The 21,165-nt window shown below is 46.0% G+C and overlaps 1 long non-coding RNA gene across 5 annotated transcripts; it reads right to left on the bottom strand.

The window, feature by feature from the left end:
- Nucleotides 1–470: 470 nt before the first annotated feature.
- On the bottom strand, nt 471–21,152 carry LOC149869268 (uncharacterized). 5 transcript variants are annotated; one of them, XR_016441432.1, is made up of 6 exons: nt 20,596–21,095; nt 14,247–20,364; nt 13,733–13,766; nt 5,300–5,445; nt 2,158–2,250; nt 471–1,253 (listed from the first exon to the last, which is right to left on the bottom strand). It is a non-coding gene; the product is annotated as an uncharacterized LOC149869268 (long non-coding RNA). The 5 variants fall into 5 exon arrangements; XR_016441434.1 differs by lacking the exon at nt 13,733–13,766 and having other exon boundaries at nt 14,247–14,391; nt 20,200–20,364; XR_016441431.1 differs by lacking the exon at nt 13,733–13,766 and having other exon boundaries at nt 14,247–14,391; nt 20,596–21,152.
- Nucleotides 21,153–21,165: the final 13 nt, after the last annotated feature.

Raw genomic sequence — 21,165 nt, 5'->3', positions numbered from 1 at the left:
CCTTCCCCATGCATGGCTGGACCATGCCCCCTCCCTGTGGGGCTGAGCCACCCCTCCTCTTCCCCATGGAGCTGGGTTGGGGCTGTATCAAGCCATCTTCCCCCTCCCCTCTCCACCCCCCTCCCTGCAGAGCTGTGTTGAGACCAAGCAGTGCCCCCCTACTCCCTGTGGGGCTGGACTATGCCCCCTCTCTCTCCCCACACAGCTGGGTTGGAGCCAGGCCATTCCCCAACCCCCCCTTCCCCAGGGTGAGATTGGGAATGCATCAATATGCTTTTGACTGCCCCCTCCTCCCCCCCCAACTCCGGGGCTGGTTTGGCCCCCATTCCCTTCTGCTTGGCTGTATGGGAACCCGCAGTGCCTGCTGCAGGTGCTGGATCAGGACCACCCACCTGATCTAGCCTCTGGACAGACTGGGCACTGCCAATTCTGGCCACCAGGCAAAAAGGTTGAGCACCACTGATCTAAAACATTTACTTTATTCATTTTATAATGAAAAGGTGACTTTATATACCATAATGGAGTAGCTATTCCATATTTACTTTCAATGTACAGAAAGAATGATCTGTGAGCACCAAGCATTAGGTGCCAAATGAGGTCATATTCTTATTTTTTCTAAAATGACTTATGCTTAAAGTCTTATTATTACTCCAGAATGCTTGACCTTTTATGACTAATATAACCATCCATGTAGACAGATGTAATACAGGATTGCAATATTTAAATAAATTGCAGTCTTTTAGACCCAACTTTTCAAAGGATATTTAGGCATGTATTCAACATTTTCATGATGACCCATTTGCACACTTCTCAAGGCATTTATGAGAACAAACTCTGATGCACTTAGTGAGTTATTCTGAATGTAAAAAATGTTTTTAATATACAAATATGTTATTGCTTAAGTAACTGGGTGTGCCCATAAATTTGTAAGATTATTTCTTGAGCAAATTTTCAAAATATGATCCTTCTGTTAATACTCTTTACTAGTGACTTTGATATGTTCAAGATGATTCATAGACCATGAACCAGCTTAAGTCTCAGACCTGCAATGTAACAAGCCACATACAAGAGGATATTTATCTTAAGCTTACTAACAGAGATTTCAGTGATGAAGTATTTAAAGTCAATGCCTTCTTCCACCTCTTAGTTCATGTTGACAGAAGAGAGTTCCTGAAAGACTGCTTATGACTTTCTCCCTTTTAAGAAACAGAGAAAAGTGGTCAGGAGTCTCATTGTCTTCGAGTCCAAAGTACCTTTGTGCAAAAAGATTTAGAGAATTGTCACTTCTCCTGTTAGAGACATTTTAATTTCTAAAGAGATCTTTTAATAGGATTGACATTGGTGAACAGCATTAACATTGATTAGAAATGGCACTAATGCTCCACCCACTCTTCAGGACTGAGTCTGCTTCTTAACTTTTGGTTTCAACTACAATGGAAGCAATGAAAAAAATTGACGTTTTCAACAGAGCTGTAGTTGTTTTTACTTTTAAACATTTCAGCAAAAGTCTTCTAGATAATCTGAGCACACCTAAAGGAAAAGTTTCCGGATTTATAACTGCATATTAGTGGAAAACATAAATAAAGCAACACTTGAAATTCTTGAACTGCTGGTATGTAAAGCATGTCATATTATATTCTGTATCTAATTTCTTTCCTTGTTCCCACTGATATTTTTCATCCATGTGGTCTTACAGCTGAGAGTTTTAAAAAATTTGTTTTTTGGTTGTGTCCCAATCCCTTGGGTGCATTTTAAATCTTGTAATCTCCTAATTATTCTAATTAAATTCAGGATGGTTTATATTTGACAGGAAAAATAACTTTTGGGGATCATGCATTTTAATCATGACTATACCAAGATAAGCTAGATAAATTAAAACGGTAAATTAGAAAGGACTTGATCATTTTTAAAGGATTAGAAGCCAGGTTTAAATGTGGCAGAAGAGGTAAAGTCAAAGATTTGATACAGCTAATTACCATCGTTTTAAACAAGAGAATTAAAACATGATTGGCTGGTGATCCTTTAATCTAGCGTCTTCATTTTTGAACACGTCTGAAACTCTTTTACAATGAGTATGTATTGTGCAATTTACAGAGAAACAGGACAGATACAAAGTAAAACCCTTGACTGGAACTTGTCCCTTAATCATGCACCTACCTGGTGCTGAGCATTATCAATTCCTACAAGATCAATGGGGTTGAGGGAAGAGCAGGAATAGCAATATGGGTATATTATACACATGTTCAAATCCTGAGGAAGAAAACCAAACAACATTGTTTGACCTTGAATGTGGACATTTCTTGCTATTTCTGGGGACAAAAGGATAACTGACATTATGAAAATGTACAGCTCTACAAGGTAGCAAAAACTGCCAAAATAAACCTTCCAAAATACCCAGGTAGTGAAAGAATTGCACTCCACCCACCTAAAGTTATGAAATATTTACACATGTGGATGGAACATAGAGGTGAGGTAAAATTCCCAGACCAAAAACACGACAAAAAGAAATTTTTCCAGTCTATAGGAGCTGGATCGCTCATTGTACAGGCCAGTTGCACTGGATACGCAGGCAACTGGCTCTGTGGAAAAGCAGGTCTGTGATCATCCCCCAGACCAGTTTCCACAGGCCATTCTACAGCTTATGGTTCCAGCTTATATAGGCACTAGAAGTTTGCAAAACAGGCCATATTTGATTTGGATTTGGCCCAAATCGGGGTCAGCGATTCAATTAGGCCGAATCCAAAACTGAAGATTCGATGCCAATTTGGAGAATCGGTGATTCAGCTGTAGACACAGCTTTAAATGTTTTTTTCTACATACCTTGAGGTACCAGTCATGGTTTGTGAATGCTGTGATGCTGGCATGGATGGAGCATCCCACAGGAGTGCGGGGGGACCCTCCATGTGCTCGGTGGCGGACCTGGACTTCCAGGTCCACCAGAGAGCATGCTGGAGGGCTCCCCCACACCCCATGGCTCCACGATCCACTGTAGAGGGACCCTGGGTGCCTCCCAGACCCAGGAGGCACCAGTCGCCAAGTTGGGGGAGGCCCTCTGGCACACCCAGAAGTGGACTGGAAATGATTTTGGTCCACGTCTGAGTCTGCTGCCAAGCACACTGGGAAGTTCCCCGCACTCCTGTGGGATGCTCCATCTGTCCCAGCATTGCAGCATTCATGAGCTGCCTGGTACCTTGAGGTATGTAGAAACAAAATTTTTAAAGCTGTGTCTATGTTCGAATTGCCAAATCTCTTTGAATCGATTCAGAGGGTTCCAGTTCAGAAAGATTAAAGCGTCTCCTGATTTTGATTTGGATTGAAAGATTCGGCCACTGAATCAGGCCAAATCAAATCGGGGACTGAAGCTCCACATAGTCCTAATAGGTACCCACTGCAAATACAGGAGATGCAGTTTTACAAAGAGCAAAAGCAGTACAGGATGCCTTGTTTCTACCTTTTCTAACTGCCAAGACAGCAAGGTGAATTAAGTTCTTTACAATGACAAAATCTCCAGGCCTTTTATTTACATATTATTAAAGACAAAAAGACTGGCTAATACTACAAACTTTTCACATATGAAAAGTGAGTATTTCCTAGCATTGCTCTTTGAAAAGTACTTGGCATGACTGCAGTATTACACCTTGTTTTGCAATAAAACTGAAGTGGTACAAAAGAACCACAAGTAAAAAGCAGTAAGTAAAAATGCAATGGATCACTCATGCTCTGCCATAGCAGTGGCAGGAAAGTAACTAATACATGCTCAGAACATGATAGAAAGACCATGTCTGTGGGACAAGCTGGGGGTAGAACGGCTTACTCTTATGCTTTATGCTTTCACAAGAATGTACCAAAGAAGCACCTGCAACTTTTGTTTTTCCGCTTCGTTGCATGAGAAGGCAAACCACAAGCTAACGGCTAGAAAGTCCCAAACTTTGCAACCAATTTTGCAACTATGTAACCCGAAGTACGCCTGCGCTAATGGAATTTTCCAATACCTTGTAATCGAGTATATAAGCAATGGAGAATAGGCACTCGGGGTCGGCTTTGATCTGAGTCTCATGACTCCAAGCTGACCTGCTTGCAAGCAATAAAGGCTTTGTCTCTGTGGCTTGTGGTGTGACTCACTTCTGGGGACCAAATTGGAACTTGGCCGTTCAAGCTCCTGGAGGCTCCTTGTGTAACAATTCTGGCGAGCCAGCCAGGAGCACTCTTCGACCACCCCGGGACCAGACGACAAGACCGCCATACGTGCTCTTGGAATGCACACCAAGCCATAATTTGGGCTTGCCATGAGGCCAAAAGCGTGAGTCGGGGCACCCGGGAAGTTAAAGGCACTCCATTTCCATTTGAGTCACCGCAGCCGCAGACTCCGAGGACGAGGTACCTGGGCATGTTTGGAGTGAGTATACTAATTCCCTGTCTCATTTTGTTAGTATCGTTATTTGTTGGTCTGTCAGGACATTGGTCTGGGAATACCTTTTCCCAGGAATCGGAAAGAGATGTTATGGGTACGGGTCGCTCCCGGGTAGAAAACTCCTCCAACCCATTGGATTGCATACTAAGAAATTTCGATAAATTCGTCAAATATGGATATTATGGAATAAAAATGACCAAGGATGAGCTCACGAAGTTCAGCCAATTAGAGTGGCTGATCTTTGGAGTAGACTGGCCAGGAATGGGATCTTTTTGATGTTGACCGGGTCACAAGGGTATATGATATAGTAGTTCATGACGGACATTGGGACCAGTTCCCTTACATTGACTGTTGGTTGGGCATAGCCCAGGACCAACCATCTTGGATCAGGAAATGTGCAACAGTACGTAGGGTTATGGTGGCAAGAGATAAGGCTCGGGGGGGGGGGGGGGGTGTCAAAAGAGTCCCCAGGTGTTAGATTTGGCAGGTTCTGGAGGGAGACGGGTTAGGCCACCCAGTCCTGTTAGCAATACGGACCAGGAAGAGACAACAGATTCTGACGAGGCTAATGCCTCCTCTCCAGAGCATGATCGTCTGCCACCATATCAGCCAAAGTCCACAGAGAATGGTCAGGAAAATCCCATGGCCCCCCCGCCCCCCCGAATCAGCGGGAAGCCGATATAATCTTCGAGACCCGCCCAAGCAGAAATCTCATCTGAATTGCCCCATGAGAGAGGTAATCGGGGAAGGAGGTGATACCACCTTTGTGTATGTTCCCTTTAGTACTTCAGATTTGTTCAATTGGAAAAATCAGAACCCATCCTTTCGGGAGGATCCTGAGAAAATGAGGGACCTTTTCAGGTCAGTGGGGCAAACCCATAGACCCACCTGGGCAGATGTCCAAATGATGCTTCAGATGTTACTGACTCCCGAGGAAAGGCGATTAGTACTCGGCACAGCCGATCGATTGGCAGGGGATCGGACCCTCCGAGAAATATGTCCAGTTGAAGAACCAGGGTGGAATAGTCGCACTGCTGCAGGAAGGGAGAGAAATGCCCAATATTTGGGGATTATTGTTGAAGCATTGGGAAAGGCGGTTCCCCAGGTTACTAACCTCTCTAAGTTTATATGAAGTGAGACAAGGAAAAGAGAAGGATCCCTCCACCTTCCTCGGGCAACTATGAGGCCTTCCGCAAGTTTTCTGACCTTGATCCTGAGAACCAGCGAATGGTAAATCTCATGTTCATTGGGCAGGCTGCTCCTAATATTCGAAAGAAGTTACAGAAAACCGAAGGGGGACCCGATAAGCCCATCTCTGAGCTCACTGAGATTGCGTATAAGGTATATGGGAACAGGGAGCACATGGCAGAGGAGAGAGATGGCAATGTTAGCGGCAGCAATTGCGGGGAAACGTGAGGTGAGAGAAGAAAGAAGGAAGGAAGCGGGACGTGTCGAGGCGGATACATGTGCCTATTGTAAAGAAAAGGGATATTGGAAGCGAGAGTGCCCCCGGCTGAGGGAGAAGAGGAGGAAACACTCTAAGTCCCACCAAATGAGAGCTGAACTCTCCGGAGAGGAATCCAATTGATGGGGACCGGGATCCAAGGCCACCACTCTGCGGGCAGAGTCCCGCAAGGATCCCATGGTAAAAATAAGGGTTGGTGGCGAAAACTATGAAGCATTAGTAGATACTGGGGCCACATTTTCAATACTCCCCGAAAAACCCCCGCTTGGAGGGGAAAGTGGAAATTATGTAACCATAGAAGGAATTGAGGGTAAGCAGAGTAAGCTACCCATGTGCGGACCCCTCCTCACCAAAATTGGTGACAATTTGCTTGAGCATGCCTTTGTTTATTCTCCCGCCTGCCTGGTTGCCCTGCTGGGATGAGATCTCCTTACCAAACTCCAAGCCAAGATATTTCCCCCCCCCCCCCCCCCACCAAGGAGACCAGATGGTGGTCCAGCTGCCGGTGAAACAAGGATCCAACTACCAGATGGCACTCCTGGGGAGCAAAAGCTTGGCAGTGGGAACTGAAAGTTTAGAAAACGTACCTCCACAGGTATGGGCTGACGGAACCCCCACAAGGGCCAAGTTCGTGATGCTGGTAAGAGTGCGCCTCAAAGAAGGGGAGGGGCCCATTCGCGTAAAACAATATGCCCTCAATAGACAGACTAGGATGGGACTGAAGCCCTCGATAGAGAAATTTAAAGGATATAGCTGGCTGGTGGAGGGTTCGTCTCCATATAATACCCCCATACTCGGGGTACCCAAAGCTGATGGGACCTCATCAGCTGGTACAAGATCTACGAGCTGTAAACCAAAGGTCCTAGCAGATCACCCAGTAGTCCCAAATCCTCACACCATCTTAACCCAAATCCCGCCAGATGCAAAGATCTTCTCAGTCCTTGATTTGAAAGATGCCTTCTTTTCCATTCCTCTCCACGAGGATAGCCAAAGGCTCTTTGCTTTTGAATGGGAAGATCCGGACACTCACCATAAGTCTCAACTTATGTGGACTGTTTTGCCTCAAGGATTTATATCTGCCCCACACATCTTTGGCATCTCTCTCCAAAAGGACTTAGAGGAGTGGAAGCAACTACACTCGGATGTTACCTTAATTCAATATGTTGACAACTTGTTGATAGCCAGTCCTAACCTAACCCCGGGAAGGGAAGCAATTAAGTCATTATTGAACACTGGGAAAGAGGTGATACAAGGTGTCTTGAGAGAAGGCCCAGATATGCCAATCTAGAGTAACTTTTCTGGGTTATGAGATATCAAAGGGAACCCGAGCACTCAGCCAGGACCAGATCTTGGCTATCCAAAACATGCCAGCCCCCGTATCTCCTAAAGAACTTCAAGCCTTCCTGGGGCTCACCAGGTTCTGCCGATTTATGGATACCTGATTACGGGGGAAAAGCTAAAGCCCTATACAACTCCTTAACCAAGGAGGGCCTAGAAAATTGGAAATGGATGAGGGAGAAACAGCACTCCTTTGAATTTATTAAAAGCCGCATTAGTGAAACCCCCGGCCTTAATGATTCCAGATAACTGAAAGCCTTATAGACTTTATGTACGTGAGAATAAGGGAGGGGCATTGGGGGTCCTGACTCAGCTGGTAGGACCCACCTGGAAGCCAGTAGGTTATTACTCAAAGGTATTGGTCCCCATAGCCCAAGGATGGCCCACATGTCTGCGAGCAGTAGCTGCTACAGCCACCATAGTAGAGGAGGCTCAAAAGATTGTCATGGGAGCTGATATATGGAGGTACATACCCTGCACGGGGTCCCGCAGGTCCTAGGAGGAGAAGGTGGGAAATTTCTTAATCCCTCTTGGCAATCTCGATTTATGAAATTTTCTTGTTGTCTAACCTGGGGCTCACCTTTTAAACATACAACTGCATTAAACCCGGCCACCCTGTTACCTGAGCTTGGTCGACCTAATCATAACTGCTTAGAAGTATTAACACAAGCCATCCTCATTCGACCTGATTTGACGGACGACCCAATGGAAAACCCGGACGAGGAATTCTTCGTGGACGGGTCTAGCAGCATGATAGATGGTAAGAGGCGCACCGGATGTGCAGTGGTCACCTTGGGAGAGGTCGTCTGGAAGGAGACCCTCCCCTCCCACTGGTCCACACAAGCAGCTGAATTAGTAGCCCTCACGCAGGCTTTGGAGTTGGGGGAAGGGAAGCGGGTAAATATATATACAGACTCTTGATATGCGTTCGCCACAGTACACGCTCACGGGCTTTTGTGGAAAGAACGGGGATTTGTTACCGCCTCCAGTCAAAAGATTGCCAATGGAACACATATCACCCAATTACTCGAGGCTCTCAAGCTGCCTAAAGAGGTAGCGGTAGTCCATGTAAGAGCCCATGGTAAGGCTTCCAATGAATGGCAGAGGCAAGGAAATGCAAAGGCTGATGTTGCTGCCAAGGAAGCAGCCCTAATGGGCGGAGAAGCACAAACCCAAGCCCTATCTCACCCCACCTCACCTCTGCTTGAAAACCGGACACCGCACTACTCTGCAGAAGAGAAAAAGATGGCTAAGGACAGATTAGCAACTAGAAACCCGGAGGGATGGTGGATTGTGCTGGGAGAAAAGGTCATCGTACCTTGGCCCCTACTTCGGGAAATTCTTACGCAACTGCACTCCATGACTCGCATGGGGGGTCTGGCTATGGGTGATTTACTAGTACGACAGAGTCCAGGAGACACTATCTATCTAGAATCACAACGAGTGGCCTCCCGATGCCTGACTTGTCAAAAGGTAAACCCCAAACCAGCAAAACTTCCCACACCGATGGGAGGAAAACAATGGGCTCACTATCCGGGACAAGCTTGGCAGATTGATTTTGCTGAACTCCCTAAGTTCGGCATCGATATCTTCTAGTAATGGTGGACCAGTTGACGGGATGGATAGAAGCCTTCCCAACTCGGACAGCAACGGCATCAGTGGTGGCCCGCACCCTGTTGAATGAAATTGTGCCCCGTTACTCCCTTCTGGAATCCATAGAGTCCGACCAAGGGGGACACTTTATTGGGAAGGTAACACAGGAGGTAGCTAAAGCCCTAGGGATTCGATGGAAACTCCACACTCCATGGAGACCTCAGAGTTCAGGCCAGGTGGAGCGCATGAACAGGACCCTAAAAGCAATGTTAACAAAAATTTGTATAGAAACACGCTTAAAATGGCCCCAGGCGCTCCCACTGGCCTTAACTCATCCATAATACACCACGAAGAGGTATTAAATTGTCCCCCTATGAGATAACGTTTGGAATGCTGCCCCGAGTCTTGCCACCAGGAGCCTGAGAAGCAGTCACCTTCAAATTGGGTATTACTGAACTTAGAGCGTATGTTATTGCCTTGCAGTCTGTCTTAACCTCTCTCCACAGGTACACCACCTCCTTCTAGCGACTTCCCCTAGACATGCCAGTCCATAACTTCCAACCAGGAGACCGGGTATTGGTGCAGCAGTGGAGGTGCGAGCCACTCTCGGAAATGTGGGAAGGCCCATACCAGGTGTTGTTAACCACCCATTCTGCGGTAAAGATTGAGGGTCATGACCGGTGGATTCACCATACAAGAATTAAGCAATATTTGGATAAGGAGATGGACAGCAGCTCTCTGGGTGAGCCCGCACCGGAAGCCGGGCCACCCTCGGAACAAGAAGCCAACACCTGGACCAGTGAGCAAGCAAGGGACCTCACGCTCTGACTTAAGCGATCGTCTAAGACCTAGTAGTATGGCAAAACAGTTGCTTTGCTTGCTTTTTCTCTCATTCCTCCCAACTACCCCATTCCCCTTTCCTGAAGGAGTGTTTAACCTCCTCCTACCAGCTCGCTAACCGCACGGCTCATAGTCTAAACCTTTCTGCCTGTTGGCTTTGTGTATCCCAGTGAAGCTGGGGAACCGCTATCCCAGCCCCACCATCCCTGTGGGGTTCTCTACAGGCTAATAATTCTCAATGGATGAGAACGCACCCTAAATCAGCCAGGGGTCAGTCTCTGAGGGGAGGGGAACAAGTGCTTAAGTCGGCATGGAAATTCAGAGATCAGCCCTTTACAGCAAAAAGCCCAGCATCCGGGTCCATATTCAGATATATTACTAATCATGGTGAGAATTTATACCCAATTTGCCTGCAGAGCAATTATACCAGTCATCAAGGTTCTGTTTACCTCGGCAGCATAAGGCCCCGGCAATGTAATATTACCTTTTCGATCCAACCCCCAAAATTTACTACAGGAGGTTTCAATTATTCTGTGTTCTCTCCCTCGCAACTTGAAAACTCTTCAAGACCCAGGCAGTACTCAAACTATTCCTGGGGTAGACCCACAAACTCACACCCAGCTTTGACAAAGGGAGGGCCAAATGCGATCCTATTGTATCAATCATTGCAGCCTCAAGGACAGGTCCTTTTCAATAGCAGCCGAGGGTCGATCTTCTTTGCCCCCACAAATGACACCTCCTACAAAGAAAGTGTTACCTCTCAACCCCACTGTGGGAATTGCAAATACTTGAATCTACATATCACATCTTTCCAAGAACTCCCATGCTACCATAACATCCTTCCCACAAACATGCCAAGAATAAGCTTTTGGACACCATGTCTCAACGTGAGTTCTACAAGGCTTCTGCAACAGCAGCTATGCTACTCTAACTGCTAATAAGGCTAGGACAGTACAAAAGAGAGTCCTGTTTCCCTGATGGCTCATTCACTTCCCCTACACTTCATAGAACTGAGATACAGAAGACAGAGCGCATTGTCCACATTTGGAATAGACTCGTATAGTAGCAAAACTTATAACTGTCTAATGGAAAATGTGAACGTATTTATGCCAACCATTGTATGTGCATAAAGTTCCATTGGACCTATTTAGTACAGTACTTATGTTTAAACTGGTATTCTTTATGGGTAAGTAATAAAAACATAATTTGCTTCTGATGGTTATCAAACTTATCTGGAGAAACATCATCACAAAAAATAATCTCAGAAAGATCATTAATATGCTGCAGAACTTAAGAATGGGTTGTGGAAATCAAATAATTAACTAGTTCTTAAACCTTTGTTATGGTTTATCACTTTTTAAGAAACAGAGCCTGTCACATGCAATTCTCTTCCCAATCTCCCCATCCAGATTCTACATCTTCAATATAGCAGCTGTTGTGCTCAGTTACATGGAACAAAGCTATCAGGACAGGAATAAAGACAGGAGCCAACTCCCATTGCATCTCAATTGGAGCTGGGCACCCAGTTCCCTTAGGCAATGTTGAAAATCCCACCCAAAACTTCAAGGCTAAGTTTTTAGCAAGGAAGCCAAGCCAAGTGATTTTTTTTTTTTTTTGTGCTGGTTAATGCAAACATTCTGGTACTTAATCACTTCCTCATTAAAGCCCAAACCATAAAGTTTATTGCTCAGTAAGGAACACTCTTCAGCATTAAAAGCCATTTTGAAAAATCAATAAATGCAGGCCTATGTTATCTGCAGCTGCATTTTCATGCACTATCATTAAATTTCATGTGCAAATGAAGTTCTGAATTGCCAATTGTTTAATAAATGATGAAAAGCCTAAATGATGTTTATAGTCTGGGCAGTTTGCTTCTTACTTCTAATCATTATTGAACATAAAAATACTATTAAAATACTTTATTTTTAAACAAGGATACTGTAGAGAACATGTTTGTAGAGAATATTGAACATTAAGCTGATACTAAAAGACAGATTTATAATATCACAGATTGGGTGATGTACAATACTGGAGGTTAGTAGAATTAAATAATTATCAGTAACATTTGGGTTCTCTAAAAAACTTCCTATTAAAGCTCATACTTTATAGTGTGTTCAAGAATCTGAACAGTCAGTGGAGATTTACATTTCACTAACTGCTGAAATTTGTGGCATAGAGTATGTCTCAAGTAGCATAAAACTTCTCAATTTCTCAACATGCAAGGAAAATATGGTAAAAATGAGGCCTCCTGAGTTGTTTTTTAACATACAATTAGCAATAAAAATAAAGGGCTGTTCTCATCTTATGCAAATGTGTACCAGAAGTAGCTTCAACACTGAAGTCAGTGGTGTTTACCCAAGCATAAAAGGAAAGAAAATTAACATCTAAGAGAAGAGAATTCAAAGGATCTCTTTCCAAGCAGGAATGGCAGAGCTTCTTAAAAGAGGGAGGAAAGGGAGTTGTTCTTGAAATCTTGGTCCTTCCCCCTTTTCAGTTGCCAAATTCCCATTCCATGAGTTGTGATCTTTTTTTCTCTCACAGGACTGCAACAATCCCATGGAAGGGATGAGAGAGGGGGTTGAAGATGGAGTGCTTCTTCCAGGAGTTAAGGAGGGGTAGTTTGTGCAGAGGGATAGAAGCACAGCTCTGTGCCTTGGGTAGCTGCATAGTGCCAGGGCAGTGCCAACTTCTACCGTGCTGGTTGTGGCAGACCAATCAGCTGCTGTTGTGGCAATGACAGCTTTTCTGTCCTCCAACCAGGTGGCACTCAGGGCTGCTACCCCATTCACCTCCCCCTCCCCTTCCCCAATTATGCTGCTACCTTTGTGCCCATATCTATTTGGCCTAAATGCACCCTTCACCAGTGCAGACCTTTGACAGCTAAACCCTAAATTCTGAATGTTACATTTGATAGTGGGATCCAGTGGCTCTGGACTAGTTTTTTATACTGCTTTCCTGCAATGAGTAACAGGAGGTTGCCCTTGATTTCCTATTTGCAGCTGAGGTAATCAGCTAGGTTCAAACTCAAGATTCTTTTCTAGGCTGGCACAGAGGGTTTGCTTTTTTGAAGCTACAATACAAATTTGGGCTATACAAACAGCTGTACACCCGAATTATAAAAACAAGCAAAACCTCCCAGAACAAGAACGAAACTCAGATGCCTGCAGTGGATGTAATCAGGGAACCTGCTGATTTGTTTAATTTTGTTTTGAGTGGGGGGGGGGTGCATCAGAAAACATTTGAAAAAAAGCTGAAATCCCCCCCAGAGACTTTTTCTTTCCTGAGTATGTGAAATGGGGTTATTTATTCCTCTGCAAAGTGATGTAAATTTGGCATTCAACATACATACTAATTTCACACAAATGCTACTGTGATTTAGTGACATCTTACACTGTCTGCAAAGAGCTGTAATTAATAGATTCAAAGAACTTAAGGGGAAAACAGACTATTGGATCATGTTGCTTCCTGTCTGTCATAGATCCCAGCTGCTGCTCCTTCAGTGTCATCAACTGAAGAGGGGGGAGGGATGTCCATGCCACCTGTAACCCCGGGGTTCACCCCTAGCTGGTAGGTTTCTGTGGGTCTGTAACACTGGCCATGTAGCAATATTATTACATTCATGTCACTACAAACACACTTATAATGTTGTAATGCCATCATACATATATGTAAAGTGTCTGCCGTGTTACAAAAAACGATGGATCTACCACAAACATATTCCTCTTTCACAGAGGAACTTTTCTGTACTAGTAGGGCAGCTTGTAATGCCACATGTAACATCTGTTTAGCACTTCAGGGGGGCCCCTCAGACCCCCAGCATCCCACAGTCCTCTGCTCTCCCTCCCCTCCTCCAAAGGTAGATGTGTTTGTATTCAGTAATATATACAGTTCATTCTGAAGTCAGTTTATTGTCCTTGTGTAGCCAGCATAAAATGTTTCATTAAGAAGAAAAAAATCTCCAGCACTGGTTTTTTCGAAAGTTTCAGGAACTCTAATGGGTTAAAAATTAGCAGCCTTTTATTTTTGTTTCATTAAGTAACAGACCATTAAAAATATTATGTCAAAACAGCAGCAGCTTCCATTACCTCTCATGGGAGTCCCACTAATGACTTAAGCCTCCTATTCAGTGAACAGAGAAAAACAGTTAGTGACAGTATCATTCTGCACAGCTGTTAATTACACCACCTAACAATTAAAGAGCCAGATTACAAACATACCTGTCATCTTAATGTGAAAATCATTGCTCATTTTAAAAATAAATTTACCTGTTTCACACTGTGCCTGTCTCACTTCAAAAATTCGTTCATGCATTGCCTTGGTGCATGCGCCTAATGACAGGCACAGGGAGGCTTCGTGCAACCTCGGACAGAGACACCAGTCACCCCGGGGAGAGCCCCAGAACTCTCCTGCCACAACTTTGAATGTTTCTCCAGTGGTGGGGTCTCCTATTGGCAGTCCCTCAAGATTGGTTGTTCCTCCTGGTGGATATTCATGGGGCTGCACCTCCCCTATACCCCAGCCATGTGCCAGCCTCCAATGGGCCACCTGATCTTGATGTGACTAGCCCATCAGTCATGATGGTCCTTACTCTTTGCTCACCTTCAAGTCTCAGGTCCTCATCAGCTACCTTGGTGGACTACAGGCCCGTTGGGTGTTCCTCTCTCCTATGGGTCTCTCTTGTCCAGTGATGGCTGCTTGTCAGCTCTTGTTAGCGGCTCTTAAGATTCAGTTGTTGTACAGACCCCTCAGTGCAGAGATATGAAAGAATAAAAAATAAACCAACAGACAAGGAAAATGACAAAAGAATATGCACAGGCCAGATGGCAACAAACAGATGGACACGAAAAAGGAACATAAAGGCTGGTAAAGAAAAAAACAAAGATCAGGCTGGATTGCCTTGCTATATTGCCTACACTGAAGCCTGTGCTTGGCAGCATCCCCCGACACTGTCCCTGCTGTCCCCTTCCTCCACTTTTCTCTGGGTCAGCTCTTCTCCCCTGACCCAGCCTCTCAGTGCCCATTGCTAGGAGTCTCTTCCATTCCTGGGCTTCTCCCTGCTTTTTCCTGTGTGGGGTTTCCTCCCACACAGTAGTACTGCCCATGACTGGCATGGAGGCTTGTTGCAGCTGCCGCTGTCTGGGGTGTCCTTGTCCACTCGGGACTTCCCCTTTCTTGCCAGCACTGTCTGCTGCTGACATGGAGAGCCTCTGCAGCCTCCACTGCCTCTCCTGGTCTTTCTGGCCCCCAGCTGTTACTGGCTTTTATCTTTGCTGGCCGGTGATCGTTAGTGATGTCACCCACCAGCTTCAGCTGTATATAGGAACAGCTGGCAAACCTCATGGCTTTCTTCTGTTGGCGGTGTTTGTCTGGACTCCGGACTCCCAGAGTGGATGAGTATTCTTTGGTTTCGGGGCTTCTCCTTTGGGGTTGAGTGGCCCCCGTGTTTATACCCCTGGACACACACAAACATGTTGCGGCATAATTTATTTTTCGAGATTACTGATAACAGAACTGCTGAATTATGAAACTGGTGTAGAAGATGTTAAGCTATTTTAAGCAAAAGAATGGTGCAGAGTTTCCTGCCCCTTTCCTGTGTAGCTACATACAACTTCTATATTTAAAAAGGTCAAGGTCAGAAGCTAGAAAATGAGGTAATTAATGTTCATATAGTCTTAATTTGCTCCCTTCCAACCATAGGAACATATTAAGAAACAGACTGGCACAACATTACAGATTTGCTCTTACAGAGTATGTGTTATGTTATACATAAAGCTTTTTCTTTCACAACTGTTAATCTTATCCAATGTTCATCTTGTGCTCTAAGTAAGGCTGGGGTCCTGTTGGACAACTAGTTGTGGCTATTTTAGTTCAATATTATAGTGTAAGAGGGCAGAACTAAGTTTTTAAAACAACCATTATCTGGCATTTCCTTACTTTGAATGCTGTGTTTCAAGCTTAACATTTTTTTGAAAAGGAAAAAAAATGGAAAAATGTTCATTATGGCTAGGGACAGAAATTACACAAACTGGTATAAGTGATCAGAAACTGGCTCAAATCTGTAACACAACAGAAATTCAGTGCACATAAACCGCTTTCAAAATGGCCAAAACAGGTTTAAGACAAACCTGGATGGATGTAGTATCAGACTTAACTGATTTAGGTTATATCAGTTTATTGAACTTCTGTCCCAGATCCCTTCCAGATTCAAGTTAATTAACAGTCCTCCAGCATCCAAGAAAGCTTTGCACTTCTCCCACAAACCTCTCCTTGCAGTGTGGGCTGGGTAGCACTGGCTCAAGCTGTCTGCTTCAGTTGTGCAGGGAGGCATGCTTTAGCATCCCCTGGCTTCTGGCCTGGGCCGCTGCAGGCGTGTGGCTGCATTTCCACAGTCAAAAGTGAATGTCTGTTCACTTGCTTATCAGTTCAATCTATGCAGCTTAGACTAGCCTGCAAAAATTGAATAGATTTAGGCTTACACTTTTTGACTGTCTGTACTTAGCCCTAATGATGACAACAACCCTTCCAAATATCATTAGTGTAACAGGACCCTGCCTTCTAAAGTAACTGTAATGCCTCCTGGCAGCCACACAAAACCCATTTTTTTCACTCCAGCTAACTGGTGAACTGCCCTATCCTCACCATGCCATATCTTGATGGTAAGTTAATATAAATTTGGGAGGCAGCCCTCAGACTACTTTACTCTCACTAATTCCTTTCCTTCAGGCTGTCTAGGCCAAGCTTAACACACTCTGCATACAGCTCCTTTCCTTACTATATCCTGGAAGACCAGACTGAGTCTTCCATCCAGAAGCCAAGCTTATATAGCTTTAGGCTCTAGTCACCAGTCTCCCTTCTATTATAAGACACAGGAGCTCTTCATAAGTCTTTAGTGAACTTACTGCTCTGCAACCTACCTTTCTGTACAGTGTGCTCTGCATCACTCTCCTTATCTGAGTAACAGGGATAAGAAACTCCTGTGTGTGTCTACATGAGATGTTTTACTGCTCAGTAAAGCAGTTTACTGTGCAGTAAGCATATGAGTCTATATGTGTACATGCTTACTGCACTGTAAACTGTGCAAATACCTACAAATGCAAGTAGCAAATTTACTCATGAGTAGTTACTGTGCAGTAGTGCATGTGTAGATGCAAACTGGGAGATGCAAATTTGCTCCTGGTCAGCCCTGCCACTAGGGACCAGCAAGAGTTCAGCCCCAGGTCTCTGAGGCTGGGAGCTTTTCCGGCCCCAGGGAGGGGGAGAGGAAGGGGAGCAGCTCCATGGTAGCCCCAGCCCCAGGGCCTTAAAAGCCTGCAGGCAGTCTGCCATAAGTGGCAGAAGGCCAGGGCTAATGGGCTAACCCCCACCCCCCATATGGGGCAGTGGGCAGAGCCACAAGACAGCCTAGCCACAGGCTCTGGGCAGCTGCAGCAGGGGCATGCACACAGCCAAGATTGCAGTCCAGCATGTGAATCACTGGCTGCCCAGCATGGAAGGCAAGTACCAATCAATTCTGTGAAGGGGATGGGGAGGGGGACCAGTCAAGGCCCCTGAAGTGAAGGAGAGAGTGGGGCACAGGCAGGGGCAGGGGCAGGGGCTAGGGTGAATGGGGCCCTGAGGCTGGGTGGTGGGATGCTCAGAGCCCAGGCAGCTCATCCAGGAGGCTGGCTCTTGCCAGCCCTGCCAGCACCTAAGCCAAGCTGTGTCCACCTCCTAGTCACCAGGACCAGCTCCAGCTGGCTGTAGGCAACCCTGAACAGCCTGTCTGGACCCTGCAGGTGCTGTGGGGCATCACCTTGCTGTGTAGTTACTAGTCCCACATGGTGTCTCTGTGGTCAGCACTGGGACAGCTGTGCAGATGCCCAGAGAGCTGGCATGGGAGCCATAATGGCACTGTCATTGAAAACATACACTGCCTCCCAGAGCCCCAACTGGTCAATGGAGAAGACTGGCAAACTCATGGTGCTGTGGGTCACGACAGAGGTGCACAAGGGGTAGGCACTCTGATGTGCATGTTTATGAGGGGCTGTCAGGCTGGACGTGGGAACACAGTCATGACTGGTCAGCGTGGCAGTGCCACACAAACGTCAAAGCCTTGCAAGCACAGTGGGTCACCATCACCAACAATAACTGTTGGTTAAGAAGCGCCCACAATCCATGCCCTTTATGTGGCAACTGGATGCCATCCTCATACCCTGGAACCCAGGCTGCAGCCATACTGTGTAATGCAGGATGGGAAGCCTGCCCAAGCCCCTACTACGACCTGGCACTCACACTGAAGTGTCACTGGGGCAGTGACCTTTGGGCCATCAGCAGCATCATCTCCCTGAGCTCCCTGCCCCAGGATCCTTCACAGGGGGTCCAGCCAGCAGGATGGGGTCCAGGCAGCAGCTTCACTGCAGCCGGGGCCCTGGGACAATATGGTGAGACCAGCCAGGCACTTGCTGTGTGTGGGAGAGCTGGCAGGGCCCAGATGGCTGTGGCCACATGGCAGTTTCTCCAGCATGCTAGCAGGGCCAGTGCAGTGGCCAGCAGGAGCCTAGGGCACTGGACGTTGCTGCCAGAGGCAAGGGCAGAAGCAGCCATGGTGCAGGGAGGCAGAGGCTACAGTGCATGCTGACTGCATGCTATGCACACTGCTCCTGGCAAGCATAGGGGCTGACCAAGGAGCAGGGCTGACTTTTAAAGATGGCCTCCAGCCATAGGCAGTTGTGGCTGAAGCCTCCAGGTTCTCCTGGTGGTGGCAGGGGCCCATTAGAGAGCCCCAGGAAGCAGAAGCAGTTTGCAAATCTGCTCCTGCTTCCCTGAGTGTGTAAATGCCTGCCTGAGAGTTTACTTGTGAGTAAACTACTTCCAGATCAAATGCACATGTAGACACACTCCTGTTACATAAAGCAGATCTAAACACAGTACCTTTTTATCAAGAGCAGAAATGCATGCTATGTGAACTAAAGGGCACCCAATAGCAATACAGTGATAGGAGTTTTACTTAGAGAATGACGAACTGCTAGAGAGCCTTTCAACTCTGCATTTATATCAGTTTCACAGAAGATAGAACTGTGGGAATTAGGATTCCTGAGTCATCTTCCTGACTGAGAAGGAGTGTAAGCACACAGTCTTTCTTAATTCATTTTAAAAAGCTGTGTGGCTAAGTAGATGAGACTTTGGCTTGATGGATTAAAGACAGGGTTCTCTCTCAGTACTGAAGAAGTTGAACCATTCCCACATGGGTAAAGTAAGGAGTCTTGTATTCTAAGGTCTGAGGCCTTATTGCTAAGTGCTGCAAAGTATGCAGAGGGTCTGTCTACATGGCACAATACAGAGTTGTCCAGAGGCCTATGAGCTAGCTGAGAGCTAGCATTAGCATAGCACTTCACCTGGGCTAAACAGGCCTGTTGAGAAGGTCTATCAGCCTGGATGAAACATGGCCTTGATGTAATTGTGATGCTTCCACTATTCAAGATAACTTGGGCCTCTGCACAGCACTTTGTTGTGCCATGTAGACATACCTAAAATGGTTAATGTTAGAAAAAGAATTACTTTAGAAGTCATAGTCTCTTTCTGGCTTCCCCCACTGGACTTTGTTGTAAACCAGTGCTTGAAGTGTGAAGCCATCCCCACCAAAAACAGAGGCCTGAAAATGTATAAATTAATGTGGTAGAGTTTTAAACAACACATGACTAGGCTGAAAGGGAAGTTCAGGTGGCTTAATTTTAGCGAATGGATGGGGGCTCAGCTTTCAAGATTTTGGGAGACACTGCCTAAAGATAAAGGGCACTTGCTGATGCCATTTCTAACCTACAACTCAAATTACATGGGGTCAGGGAAGAAGCTCAGAGCTATACTTCCTAGCTTAGCATGTGGCTGATATCCATTAGGAACATGCTTGCTGTGGACAGATTGTACAGAGACTTTAGCAATAAGTATCTAAGAAACTTCGAGTGCATGCAAAGAGCAATTTTCAAAGACATATAATGAGGCCAAACGTGGGCAGCATTTTAGGGACATGCACAAAAAAACCCCTTTGTGACCTCAAGACCACTTTGCCAACACAGGTCGATTTTCCTGCTCAAATCCTCTTGAAAGAAAAATGTGTCAGGAAAGACATGCATGTGTTAGAGGAAAGCTACATTGTTTTTGTTGAATGTGTTACAGACATCTCTGTGTTATTTATCCTTAAACTGACATTTAGAGGAAAGCTACATTGTTTTTGTTGAATGTGTTACTGATATACATTATTTTTAGAACATTACAAAGCCAAAATATTCCAAAAAAGGGTAAAATTGAAGCTAAAAATCTTTAGATAGGTGAGTAGATAGGTAAGAAGGAAGGAAGGAAGCATGCAAGCAAGCAAGCAATGCATAAACATATCTACAGGCTAGATGGTGCCAATTTGGCTAGCACCACGAGCAAAGGGAAGCTAGGGGGTAATAACTGACCATCGCATGAACATGAGCCGTTAGTGCGATACTGTAGCTAGCAGGACAAACAACACGCTGGCATGCACAACCGACACATCTCATGTAAAACCAAGGAAGTGATTCTTCTGCTGTACTCAGCACTGGTGAGACCGCAGCTGGAGTACGGCATCCAGCTCTGGGCGCTGCACTTCAACAAGGACTTGGAAAACCTTGAGAGTCCAGAGAAGAGCCACCTGTATGATCTGAGACTTGGAAGCAAGCCATACGAGGATAGGCTGAGGGACTTGGGCCTCTTCAGCCTAGAAAAGAGAAGGTTGAGAGGGGGCTTGGTAGCACTCTACTGCTACAACAGGGGAGTACATCAAGGGCTCAGTGAGCAACAGTTCACCAGGGCGCCCCTGGGAAACCAGGAGTAATGGCCACAAACTCTTGGGATCACTTCAGGCTCAACTCTAGGAAAAAACTTCTTCACCAGCTAGGGTGTCCAGACTATGGAATAAGCTCCCTTCAGAGGTGGTGCAGTCACCTACCCTGGGAATCTTCAAGAGGAGACTGGACCGGCACCTCGCTGGGGTCACCAGCCCCCAGCTGTCTTCCTGCCTAGTTTAGGGGGCTGGACCCGACGATCTTGCACGGTCCTTTCCAGCCCCTTACAGTCTACGAAGCAGACAGACAACTAGGTAGGCAGACAGGTAGGTACACAGAAAGGTAGACAGGTTTACAGACAGAGAAGTAGGTAGTTAGGTACACAGGTAGCCAGGTAGGTAGACAGATAGGTAAGTAGATAAGTAAGCAGACAGACAGCTAAACACAGAAGTAGGCAGGCAGATAGCCAGACGGAGTAGGAAGATAGGCAGATAAATAGACAAGTAAATAGGTAGATGGACAGACATGTAAGTAGGTGGGTAGCTAGGTAGACAGGTCAATGTAGAAGGGCAGACAGACCGAGTAGGAAGATGGGCGGACAGACGAACAGGTAAGGAGGCAGACGTGGGGGCAGGTTTCCCTGCCCGCAGCCACGGGGCTCAGGCGGCCCCCGCCCTGCCCGGCCGTCTGAGCCCCGCGGCGGCGGCGGCGGCGGGCAGGAAGGGGCGGGCGCG

The sequence above is a fragment of the Crocodylus siamensis genome, chromosome 3, assembly GCF_052110815.1.
Source record: "Crocodylus siamensis isolate JL-2025a chromosome 3, ASM5211081v1, whole genome shotgun sequence".
Lineage (NCBI taxonomy): Eukaryota > Metazoa > Chordata > Crocodylia > Crocodylidae > Crocodylus > Crocodylus siamensis.
Note: the sequence above shows the minus strand (reverse complement) of the source record. Positions and strands in the feature narration are given on the sequence as shown.